The sequence below is a fragment of the Aquarana catesbeiana genome, linkage group LG12, assembly GCF_042186555.1.
Source record: "Aquarana catesbeiana isolate 2022-GZ linkage group LG12, ASM4218655v1, whole genome shotgun sequence".
In the NCBI taxonomy this organism is placed as follows: domain Eukaryota; kingdom Metazoa; phylum Chordata; class Amphibia; order Anura; family Ranidae; genus Aquarana; species Aquarana catesbeiana.
The window spans coordinates 153,934,070-153,946,687 of NC_133335.1; the positions used below are offsets into that span (position 1 = coordinate 153,934,070).

Below are 12,618 nucleotides of genomic sequence, written 5' to 3' on the forward strand. Positions count from 1 at the left end.
GTTTTTGCGAACTTGACGCCTCAGCAACATGTTCCTCCGACGGAGGAAACACAAATTACTGACCATGGGCCTGAGGGACCGCTTTTTGAACTGAATGGCAATGTGTTTCCTGTGGCGATGGGAGGAGCTCCATCTCTCAAGGGCTGTCCTGGAAACTGGAGGTACTGGTAATAATTGTACCTACCCTAGAGCAATGTTTTTCAACCTTATTGTAGTCAAGGTACCCTTAAGAATTGCGCACAACCCTGGGGCACACCAATCTGAGGCCTCGTTCAGACAAGGAGGTGTGTCCGAGCCAAAGCAATTTATTGCGTGTTCTATTTTTTATTAAGCTGCTCTATCCTCATGAAACAGGCAAAAAATGTGCTGGAGCGATTTTAAAATTGAGCCCCACCAAAATATATGGTATTGTGGTACCATGCATTTAAGTGGGCACAAACAAACATGCAATTGGTGGATGTGTGGTTAATTCTTAAATGGCACCATGCACAACTGCAAAAGACAACACATTTTTGTGTGATGTGGGAAAATGCGCAATCAAACTAAAAGCTGCAACGTCATCGGTTGGTAGGATGCGGGGGGGGTGGCTTACACAGCTTTCACTTTTGCTAGCAAAAGTACAGATAACAGCATAGATGGGAAGAGAGCCTGGAGGAGGAATGTGATGTGCTGTCCCTCCACTCTGTACACAGAACTTAACACAGTAACCTTTCATGAACGGTACAGGGCTTTGTGTCATTTTGCCATGGCACCCCGGTTGTAAAACGATGCTCTAGAGCAGGGGTCCCCAAACTTTTCAAACCAAGGGCCAGTTCACTGGCCTTCATACTGTAGGAGGGCCGGATTGTGGCCAGCGGGGGGCAGAAAATGTCCTGAGCCCAGCATCAGTGAGAATAAATATGGCCTCAAGGTTGGTGGTCAGTAGGAGGAGTAGTAGTGCCCCATATTAGTAAGAGGAATAGTATCCCATCATTGGTATCAGTGAAAGAAATAGTGCCCCCTTGTTGGTGTTAGTGGGGGGGGAGAAAGCCCCAAGGGCCAGATAAAGGCGAGCAAAGGGCCACATCTGGCCCTTGGTCTGCAGTTTGGGGACCCCTGCTCTAGAGGGTACATTTTAGTTACAGGCTTTCAACATACTTACTCTAAGATTTAGCTGGAATATATACACACACGTGTGTGTGTGTGTGTGTGTGTGTGTGTGTATATGTATATATACATTATTTCTCACCATCTTGGAGTCCTTCAGGTGTTTTTTTTAGCAAACTCCATGTGGGCTTTCATGTGTCTTGCACTGAGGAGAGGCTTCCGTCGGGCCACTCTGCCATAAGGCCCCGACTGGTGGAGGGCTGCAGTGATGGTTGACTTTCTACAACTTTCTCCCATCTCCCGAATGCATCTCTGGAGCTCAGCCACAGTGATCTTTGGGTTCTTCTTTACCTCTCTCACCAAGGCTCTTCTCCCCCGATAGCTCAGTTTGGCTGGACGGAAGGGTTCTGGTCGTCCCAAACGTCTTCCATTTAAGGATTATGGAGGCCACTGTGCTCTTAGGAACCTTACGTGCAGCAGAAATGTTTTTGTAACCTTGGCCAGATCTGTGCCTTGCCACAATTCTGTCTCTGAGCTCTTCAGGCAGTTCCTTTGACCTCATGATTCTCATTTGCTCTGACATGCACTGTGAGATGTAAGGTCTTATTTAGACAGTGTGTGGCTTTCCTAATCAAGTCCAATCAGTATAATCGAACACAGCTGGACTCAAATGAAGGTGTAGAACCATCTCAATGATGATCAGAAGAAATGGACATCACCTGAGTTAAATATATGAGTGTCACAGCAAAGGGTCTGAATACTTAGGACCATGTGATTTTTCAGTTTTTCTTTTTTAATAAATCTGCAAAAATGTCAACAATTCTGTGTTTTTCTGTCATTATGGGGTGCTGTGTGTACATTAATGAGGAAAAAAATGAACTTAAATGATTTTAGCAAATGGCTGCAATATAACAAAGAGTGAAAAATTGAAGGGGGTCTGAATACTTTCTGTGCCCACTGTATATACACACACATATATATATATATATATATATATAGTGACATTGGGGATTGTTCAGCTCAAGTGCAAGTGGATAGATGCGTTTTGGTGCAGTGAGTCCACATCAGAAAGGCATTTATAGTTAAGGGCCTGGTAGCCCACGTTTATTAAAAGGGAAAAACAAAACAAAAGTCCATCCAGGAATCCCACACAGGGGTCCAAGCTTCAATTAAATACACAAAATCCAAATGAAAATGCTAGCCCACCTGGCTACTCTTCAGCAGTACTGCTGCTATAGGTACAGGCCCCTCAAATGAGCTGCTTGGATGCACACAGTCTTAGGCTCCTTGGCTGCACACAGCTTCAAGCCCTTCAACGCACACAGCTTTGGGCTCGTTGGACGCACACAGCTTCAAACCCTTCAATGCACACAGCATCTATTCTCACACAGAGACACTTACTAGCAGCCACTGCTCCAACTCCACCTTCCTCCTCTCTCATTCTGCTCTCACCAGCCCCTCGTTATATGGGCTGTGTGCACCTGGGCACATACCCTGCTGGCTGTCCACAAGACCCGAACACAGGGTTGGAGATCCCGTCCCACCCAAGACTCTGAAGGATCTCCAAACTACAGAGCCCCATAGGGAACTAGCAAAACCTGGAGAAAACTGCCAGAGCAGTTTTCTCTGTTTCAAACTTATACTCTGTAGCTCTGCACTCAGCTGATATGCAGACTCTGTGTATACTTTAACCCCATTTTCATAGGGACAGAGCCTTGCTCTGCCATATATATATATATATATATATATATATATATATATATATATATATATATATATATATATATATATATACACACATATATACATACTGTGACAGCAAGCAGGTAAAATCACCTCATGCCCAGGTTTTATGCTGACTTATACCACTAGGGGGAGTGCTGGGAGTCCTGCAAGGGAAGCGTTAATGAGCCCAGCTGAAGTAAGTGGGCTCATTAAGACCTATAGAAAACACCCCAGCATGCTTAGGGAGATGCTCCATCCTGGAACCAGTTCTGTGTGTGTAGACTGGGGAGTGTGGTAGCTGTCCTGTGTGGCAAACTTCTAAAAGAGAGATAGGCACTGAGACAGCACAAGGCTGCACCCAGTTGTTAGATAAGGAATCTACATGTGTAGTAAGCGGTCAAACTGACCAGGATTTCTTTTCATGTTTCTTTTTGTTTTGCTGTTATATTTTTCACTGCATATAGCATAAATAAACCGCACCTTTGTTTTTTTTCACCTGCAACGCTGTCTGCTGTGCCTGATTTTGTGTGGTGAACCCATCCAGGGGGTCACACACACCCGCTGCCTAGCTAACCCCCTCACAGTTGGTGGAGAAGCAGGGGCAGTTTTTTTTTAAGGCCAGCATGGAGGAGATACCGAGACAGCTGGCTCTAGCAAATGCAAATCAGCAGCAGACAAATGCGGGTTTGCAAAAGAGCCTTGCAGCTCAACAGCAGACAAATCCAGCTTTGCAACAGAGCCTTGCAGCTCAGCAGCAAGCTCACCAGAAGAGTCTGGAAGCTCAGCAACAAGCCCAGCAGCAATCTGAGACCCGCTTCATAGACCTGTTGCAGAAGCAAGAGCAGAGACTCCAACAACAAATAGACATTAATGCAGCAATGTCCGCAGACCAGTGAGACAAGTGGTTCCACTAATACCGCATCCTTTGGTGTGAGCCGTTTACTGACAAAAATAACTGGAGAGGATGATGCGGAGGTGTTTTTGACAACATCTGAAAGGACTGCTGAAAGGGGAAAAATGGCCTAAGGAGCAGTGGGCTGGACTGGTGGCCCCTCTGTTAACAGGGGAATCGCAGAAAGCCTATTATGACCTAGAGCCTGACCAAGCAAAAGACTATGTGGTGCTAAAAATGGAAATATTGGCACGGCTGGGTGTCACCCTGGCCGTCCGGGCTCAGCGTGTACATAACTGGACTTTCCGGCTTGGAACCCCCCCAGGTCTCAAATGTATGATCTTATTCACCTGAGCAGGAAGTGGCTGCAACCAGAGACTTTGACCGCACCAAACATTGTGGAACGTGTTGTCATGGATCGTTTCCTGAGAGCTCTTCCTACTGCCATCCAAAAGTGGGTAAGCCATGGAGACCCAGAAACTGCAGATAAGCTTGTGGATCTGGTTGAGAGGTACTCGGCTACAGAGAACCTGACCTCCTCTTCCAGGGACTCACGGACTTTCCACCCTAAGATCAGACCATCCCCAGTGGTGGGTAAAATGACTCCAAGGGGTGAGGGTGGAGAGAGTGAGAGGGTGGGAGTTTTACCTAATGTCTGGCGGGAGCAGCCGGGGAAGCCAAGGCCGCAAGAGGCAGCGAAAAAGATTTGCTACCGCTATCGGCAAGAGGGACATATTGCAGCCAATTGCCCAGTTGTGGATGAACCTATGCAATGTGACTTTATAAGGGACAGACGTCAGTCACTGTTTGCGACAGTTGCATGCACTGCCATTCGGGGACCTGAGAAACATTTATGTAAAATGTGTATTAATGGTAGAAATGTGGTTGTGTTGCTGGATTCAGGTAGCCTGGTGACATTGATAAAAGCTGAATTAGTTACTACAGGGGTCTCTGGGAATAACAAGGTGGCTGTTATTTGTGTGCATGGGGACACCCGTGAGTATCCTGTGACTATAGTGGTTTTTGAGACCCCCAAAGGTAACCTCTCTCATCAGGTGGGATTGGTGTCTCAATTACCACATGATGCCATTGTGGGAAGGGATTTTCCAAAGTTTTGGGAACTCTGAGATTGTCCTGAGCCCCCCACTGGTGCCCCTCTAGACCAGGAAAATGATGACCAGAATTCCTCTGGGAGTGGTGAGGACTCTCCAGAATTTCCCTTGTCAGTATTGGCGCGAGAAACTGGGGAGGAGCCAACATCCTCAGATGAAAACATGCAGTCTGGAGTTTTCGGATCTCGAGGTTCACAGGGAAAATTTTGCCACAGAACAGTTAAAAGACCCCACCCTAATAAAGGCTCGGGAAAATGTGGTGAAAATAGATGGCGAGTTAGTGAACCCAGATAAGACTTGCACTTACCCGTACTTCACTGTGGAAAGGGATCTGTTGTATCGAGTGGCTCAAAGGGCAGAAGAAACCATTGAGCAACTTGTGGTGCCCAAACCTTACAGTTTGTGTTAGAATTGGCCCATGGGCACATTCTTGGAGGTAATCTGGGGACAGAGAAAACCAGAGAGAGAGTATTGCAGAGATTCTATTGGCCTGGGGTCATGAAGGAAACAGAAAATTACTGTTCCTTCTGCCCTGTGTGTCAGAAGTCGGCACCTATGCCACATTTCCGTAACCCGCCGGTACCTCTTCCTATCATTGAGGTCCCCTTTGAGAGGATCGCAATGGATTTGGTAGGTCCGATAATGAAATCTGCTAGGGGGCATCAGTACATTTTAGTCATATTGGACTATGCCACTCGTTATACAGAAGCGATTCCTCTTTGAAATACCCCGGCCAAAACCATAGCCAAACAGCTATCTCTTGTTTTTAGCCGCGTGGGTATTTGTAAGGAACTGCTTACGGACCAAGATACACCCTTTATGTCCTGGGTTATGAAAGAACTATGCAAGTTGTTAAAAGTGACACAATTACATACATCTGTGTATCATCCCCAAGCAGATGGGTTGGTTGAAAGATTCAACAAAACCCTAAAACAAATGGTAAAGAAGGTGGTGGATAAAGATGGAAAGAATTGGGACTGTCTAATACCATATTTGATGTTTTCCATTAGAGAGTTACCCCAATCCTCTACGGGTTTCTCACCCGGATGCCCTGTACACACGGTCGGACTTTGTTCGGACATTCCGACAACAAAATCCTAGGATTTTTTCCGACGGATGTTGGCTCAAACTTGTCTTGCATACACACGGTCACACAAAGTTGTCAGAAAATCTGATCGTTCTAAACGCGGTGACGTAAAACACGTACGTCGGGACTATAAACGGGGCAGTGGCCAATAGCTTTCATCTCTTTATTTATTCTGAGGATGCGTGGCACTTTGTCCGTCGGATTTGTGTACACACGATCGGAATTTCCGACAACGGATTTTGTTGTCGGAAAATTTTATATCCTGCTCTCAAACTTTGTGTGTCGGAAAATCCGATGGAAAATGTGTGATGGAGCCTACACACAGTCGGAATTTCCAACAACAAGGTCCTATCACACATTTTCCGTCGGAAAATCCGACCGTGTGTACGGGGCATTTGAGTTACTCTATGGGAGACACCCAAGAGGGCTGTTGGATATCGCCAAGGAAACTTGGGAAAATGAGAGTTCTCCCCGCAGGACTGTGATTGAGCATGTCGCCCTGATGCAAGATAGAATTGCACAGGTAATGCCAATCGTAAAGAAACATTTGGCCCAAGCGCAGTTAGCACAGCAGAGAGTGTACAACCGTGGGGCCAAGATCCGTACTTTTTCCCCGGGGGATAGGGTATTGGTGCTAGTCCCTACGGTTGAAAGCAAATTCCTAGCCAAATGGCAAGGTCCATACGAAATAATTGAAAAAGTGGGTGAAGTAAACTACAGGGTCAGACAGCCAGGAAGGCGAAAGCCAGAACAGATGTATCACGTCAATCTGCTGAAAGCCTGGAGAGATAGGGAATCCCTAGTTGCAGAGACTTTGTCACCGGTCCAGTCTGATTGCTTAGTTCCTGAGGTTGGAATTGCAGTCACCTTATCGAAACCAGGAGGTTAAAGAGTTTGTACTTGTACTTCGCAACAAAGAGATTTTCTCTGAGCTGGGGACATACATCTGGCCTGGAGAATAATATTATCACCCCGCCAGGAGAAAGGGTAAAACTAAAACCTTATAGAATACCAGTGGCCCGACGGGAAGCAATACGTGGGGAGGTTCAAAGGATGCTGGAATTGGGTGTGATAGAGGAGTCCCAGAGTGACTGGTCCAGTCCTATCGTACTAGTGCCCAAACCTGATGGGGAGCTGGCGGTTTTGTAACGATTTTCGACAATTGAATAAAGTTACAAAATTTGACACCTACCCCATGCCTCCTATAGATGAGTTGATCGACCGGCTGGGAACAGCCCGATACATGACAACTCTTGATCTCACCAAAGGGTATTGGCAAATTCCTCTGGCCGAGTCGACCAAGAAGAAAACTGCATTTGTAACCCCAGATGGGGCGTTCCAATATAAGAGAATGCCATTTGGGTTACAGAATGCACCGGCAACATTTCAGCGGAAAATGGACAAGATTCTGAGGCCTCATCAGAAGTATACTGCAGCTTACCTGGACGATGTGATTATCCATAGCACAGATTGGGTCTCACATCTGCCAAAAGTGCAAGCAGTCTTAGACTCTATCCGGGAAGCTAGGTTTACGGCCAATCCAAAGAAGTGTACCATTGGACAAGAGGAGGCCAAATATCTTGGGTACACTATTGGGAGGGGAGTGATAAAACCCCAAGTCAATAAAGTCGAGGCCATACAGAGCTGGCCACGTCCCAACAGCAAGAAGCGGGAACAAGCCTTTCTGGGAACCGCTGGCTATTATCGGCGATTCATTCCCCATTTTGCTTCTCAGGCTGTGCCCCTCACCAACCTGACAAAAGGGAAAGAGTCTGTCATGGTTAAATGGTCCCCAGAGGCTGAAGCAGCATTCCAGTCCTTAAAAACAGCCTTATGTAGCCAGCCAGTGTTGTACTCACCAGACTTTTCTAAGGACTTTATTGTACAAACTGATGCATCAGACGTTGGGTTAGGAGCAGTGTTGTCCCAGGTCTGGAACGGGGAAGAGCACCCGGTCATTTACCTCAGCAGGAAGTTGAAGTCCCATGAGGTAAATTACGCCACGATTGAGAAGGAGTGTTTAGCGGTGAAGTGGGCTCTAGATTCCCTTCGGTACTATCTGCTAGGTGGGCACTTTGACCTGGTTACGCTCCTTTAAAGTGGATGGCTCAAAACAAGGAGACCAATAGAAAGGTAAATAGGTGGTTCCTGGCCCTACAGGAATTCAACTTTACAGTAAAGCATCGCCCTGGCGTTAAAATGGGGAATGTGGATGCTTTGTCTTGGGTACATGCGTGCCTGACTACGTGTTCCAACCCCAAGGTTGAAACAAGAGGGGGGGGGGTATGTGACAGCAGGCAGGTAAAATCACCTGGTTGTATCCAGGATGGAAAATATGTATGCCCTAGATTCAGGCTTTGTGCTGACTTATACCACTAGGGGGGAGTGCTGGGAGTCCTGCAAGGGAAGCGTTAATGAGCCCAGCTGAAGTAAGTGGGCTCATAAAGACCTATAGAAAACACGCCAGCATGCTTGGGTAGATGCTCCATCCTGGAACCAGTTATGTGCGTGTAGACTGGGGAGTGTGGTAGCTGTCCTGTGCGGTGAGTTAATACCTGTGTGGCAAACTTCTAAAAGAGAGATAGGGACTGGGGCAGCACAAGGCTGCACCCAGTTGTTAGGGAATCTACATGTGTAGTAAGCGGTCAAACTGACCAGGATTTCTTTTCATGTTTCTTTTTGTTTTGCGGTTTGGGGCCTTTTCACACGTGCGGACCGTTCATCCGTTTTTTCATACGTCCGTTTACGGATTAAAACGGACCTCAATGCAACTCTATGGGATAGCGGATGTTAGCGGATCATCATCCGCTAACGTCCATTAACATCCGTCTCCGTTCAGCTCCGTTTTTTTGAACGGAAGAAAACCCTTTTTTTATTCCGTAAAAAAAACGAAACTGATGAAAAACTGATGTTTGCGGATGATCCGTTAACATCTGTTCCGCTGACATCCGTTTTTCATCAAAATATGTAATTCAATATGCATACATTAAAATTAACCTATGACCCAGGTAGTGGTCAGTAGTAAAAGTCACATGCACAAGCACATGCTGGAGAGAGGAGAACAAAAAAAAATGGCAAGAGATGTATCCCATGAGCAGCTCATCCAACTTGTGCATGCCAGGCCAGCATTATGGGACAAGAGAAGTGCAGAATACATCGACCGAAACAGCACAAGTATGAAGTGGGAAGAAATATTCGAGGAGGTCACTCCAAACTGGTTGTCGCTCAGTAATAGACACCGTTGGATACGTGGTAAGCATTTTGTGGGATGGGGGTGGGTTGGCATGGTTAAACTTATAGTACACTCATATGTCAGCATCCTGATAATTGTAGTCCAACTCACCATGCAAATTCCAGCACTTTTCTCCTACATTAGGCCCCATGTAGACGTTTCGCTGGTGCAAACTCTTCTGAACGAAGCTTGAAACCGGCGTTTGGAAACGCCCATTTTGCCACATTTGCATGCTGCGTTGAGCCTTGTTTAGCGTGTATATTTGTATTTAGTCACCTGGCCACGTCACCAGCCACATCACCTGGCCATGTCACCTTGACATGTCACCTTCAAACGTCACCTGCAAAGTCACCTTGCATGTCACCTGGCCACGTCACATGCAAACGTCACCTGCAAAGTCACCTTGCATGTCACCTGGCCACGTCACATGCAAACGTCACCTGCCACATCACCTTGCCATGTCACCTTGCCACGTCACATGCAAGCGTCACCTGCCACGTCACCTTGCCATGTCACCTGGCCACGTCACATGCAAATGTCACATGCAAACGTCACCTGCCATGTCACCTGGCCACGTTGTCATCCCCCAGTGTACAGCAAATATATCCTAAACGGCGCAGAGATAATTACAGTACTTCTAGTGAAGCCATTTTATAGGCTTACCTATATGTAAAACTGACAAAAATAGTTGTTAAAAACCACTGTATTCCACATATGGGTTTTAAATAGTATACAAAATTGTCATGTTGGAGTTCTATCAGTTCATTGTGTCTACTGTTCCTATGCAGGTGAAAAAATAATGACAAGGTGGAGATCCCTAAGAGACCGCTATAGGCGGGAACTAAAAGAGGAAGCAAAAGACAGTCAGAGCGGAGCAGGATCATCCAGTAAAAAAAAAAAGCCCCTTCTTTGAGATGCTGGACTTCTTAAGATGTGTGATGGACTTAAGAAGGTAAGTAAATACATTCTTTCTCCCCTATATTAAATTATTTGGCCTAGTCGAAATAATCATATACTCCAAAGAGGAAGAAAACCATGAAAAAAAAAAACCTGCAGGCATAATAAGCTAGTATGCATAGCATACTAGCTCATTATGAATTTCTTGCCCGAGATCGAAGCCCCCGCATCGGCCCTCGTTCCCCTCCTCCGTCGCCGCCATCACTCCTGGCTCCGGTGCTGTGACTGGCCGTAGCCGCGTTTACGTCATGCGTGCGGGAGCCACCAGTCACGGCACGATTGCCTTCAGAAATGGCACACCTAGTCTACGTGTTTTCAGCAAACATCTCCTAATAACCGTGTAGGTTTAGGAGATATTTCTTGCACCTATCTGTAGGTAAAAGTGGTCTGTAAGGTTTACAACCAATTTAACAGTAATGACACGCATGGATCTATGTATTGTAATAACTATACTGTACTGAGCTGTAATCCATCTATGTACACATATTTTACAGTACCACCAGCAACATTTCAGAAACTGAAGAGGAGGGGGATGCAGTGGATACCCAGCCTGCGCAAGAGGAAGACATGGGAGTTAACGAGCAAGGTCCCGAAGAAAACACATCCTCCCAATCTACAGCAACATCCACGCTTGAAAGACAACGTGTGCCTGTAAGAATCCTATATAAAATGCCCCTTTTTTAAATGCTGACAAACTAAAATGTGCTAATAAAATGTTCCACCCCTCAGATTCGTTCTGTTGGAGCTACCACACCGAGGGCCAGGAAACGTCACGGACATCCCAAACGTGACATGGATCCAGCCATGTTAAGTTTTATGGAGGAGATGAGGGCAACAAGAAGGGCTGATACCACCGACCCATTTTCAGACCCCAATAACCAGGATGCAAGTTTTGCTAGGAATCTGTACCACCATTTAATTAGAGTTCCAAATGAGCGTAAAATGGATGTGCAAATGTCCATCTTTAATTTTACAGGTGTGTGCATAAGGGCTGCAATGTCTGGAGAACCCATGCCACCAGTCATTACCCATCACCAACGTCCATACCATGGTGAGCAAGCTCCACAACATTCATTTCATCCATATCATCCAGCCATTAACCCCCATCACCAACGTGCACCAGCCCCCACTGCCCAAAATGTTGTACCCCCACCGCAAGTGGCACCCACCTATGAGTCCTCCAGTTCACAGGGTACTTCATACAGCCATTCCTCCCAGTCATCCACTCCCTATTCCACTTCCCACAGTCCTTATTAGGGATGAGCCGAACACCCCCCGGTTCGGTTCACACCAGAACCCGCGAACGGACCGAAAGTTCGCACGAACGTTAGAACCCCATTGACGTCTATGGGACTCGAACGTTCGAAATCAAAAGTGCTCATTTTAAAGGCTAATTTGCATGGTATTGTCCTAAAAAGGGTTTGGGGACCCGGGTCCTACCCCAGGGGACATGTATCAATGCAAAAAAAACTTTTAAAAACGGCCGTTTTTTCGGGAGCAGTGATTTTAATGATGCTTAAAGTAAAAAAAAAAAAGTGAAATATTCCTTTAAATATCGTACCTGGGGGGTGTCTATAGTATGCCTGTAAAGTGACGCGTGTTTCCCATGTTTAGAACAGTCCCTGCACCAAATGTCATTTTTAAAGGAAAAAATCTCATTTAAAACTGCTTGCGGGTTTAATGTCATGTCGGGTCATGGCAATATGGATGAAAATCAGTGAGACAAACGGCATGGGTACCCCCCAGTCCATTACCAGGCCCTTTGGGTCTTGTATGGATATTAAGGGGAACCCCGCACCCAAATTAAAATAAGGAAAGGTGTGGGGCCACCAGGCCCTATATACTCTGAACAGCAGTGCAAACAAGACAGGGACTGTAGGTTTGTTGTTAAGTAGAATCTGTTTGTAATTTTGAACATTTTTAACGTGTTTAGCTCCAGCCAAAAAATCTTTTCTAAGCTTTTTGGAAAACATAGGGAAGGGTTATCACCCCTGTGACATTTGTTTTGCTGTCTTTCCTCCTCTTCAGAAGATTTCACCTCACTTTTTTGTCCCAATGAAAAATGTTTTTTGAAAATTTGGGTTTTTTTGTGGAACAAGGATTGGAAAGCATCAGTGGAAAGGAGAAATTGTTTTCCCATTTCTCTTACAGGAGAGAATTTCCCTTCCTAGGGGTAGATTTCATCTCACTTCCTGTTGTCTCCTTCCGTTTGCAAGTAGGAGTCATTTGTAAGTTAGATGTTTGAAAGTAGGGTCCTGCCCTATATACTCAGCAGAAATTTGGGCCTTAGGTATTGCTGTGGCCACAACACTGTAAGCCCTCACAGGGCCCTGCTGTGAAATATTAGATCAAGAATTGTAATTACATGCCCCTGTTGAACAGGAGCTGAAAAATTAGGCCTTAGGCACTGGTGCTGGTGCCACAACACTGCAACCCCTCACAGACACTCTAGTTGGAACGCAGGAATGAGCCCTGCTGCAAAGTATTGCTTCAAAAATTGTAATTACACGCCCCTGTTAGACAGGGG

General features: G+C 46.0%; 1 long non-coding RNA gene across 1 annotated transcript; it reads left to right on the forward strand.

The window, feature by feature from the left end:
- Nucleotides 1–9,647: 9,647 nt before the first annotated feature.
- LOC141114097 (uncharacterized) lies at nt 9,648–11,341 on the forward strand. The gene is made up of 3 exons (XR_012236868.1): nt 9,648–10,086; nt 10,586–10,742; nt 10,821–11,341. It is a non-coding gene; the product is annotated as an uncharacterized lncRNA (long non-coding RNA).
- The last annotated feature ends 1,277 nt before the right edge of the window (nt 11,342–12,618 follow it).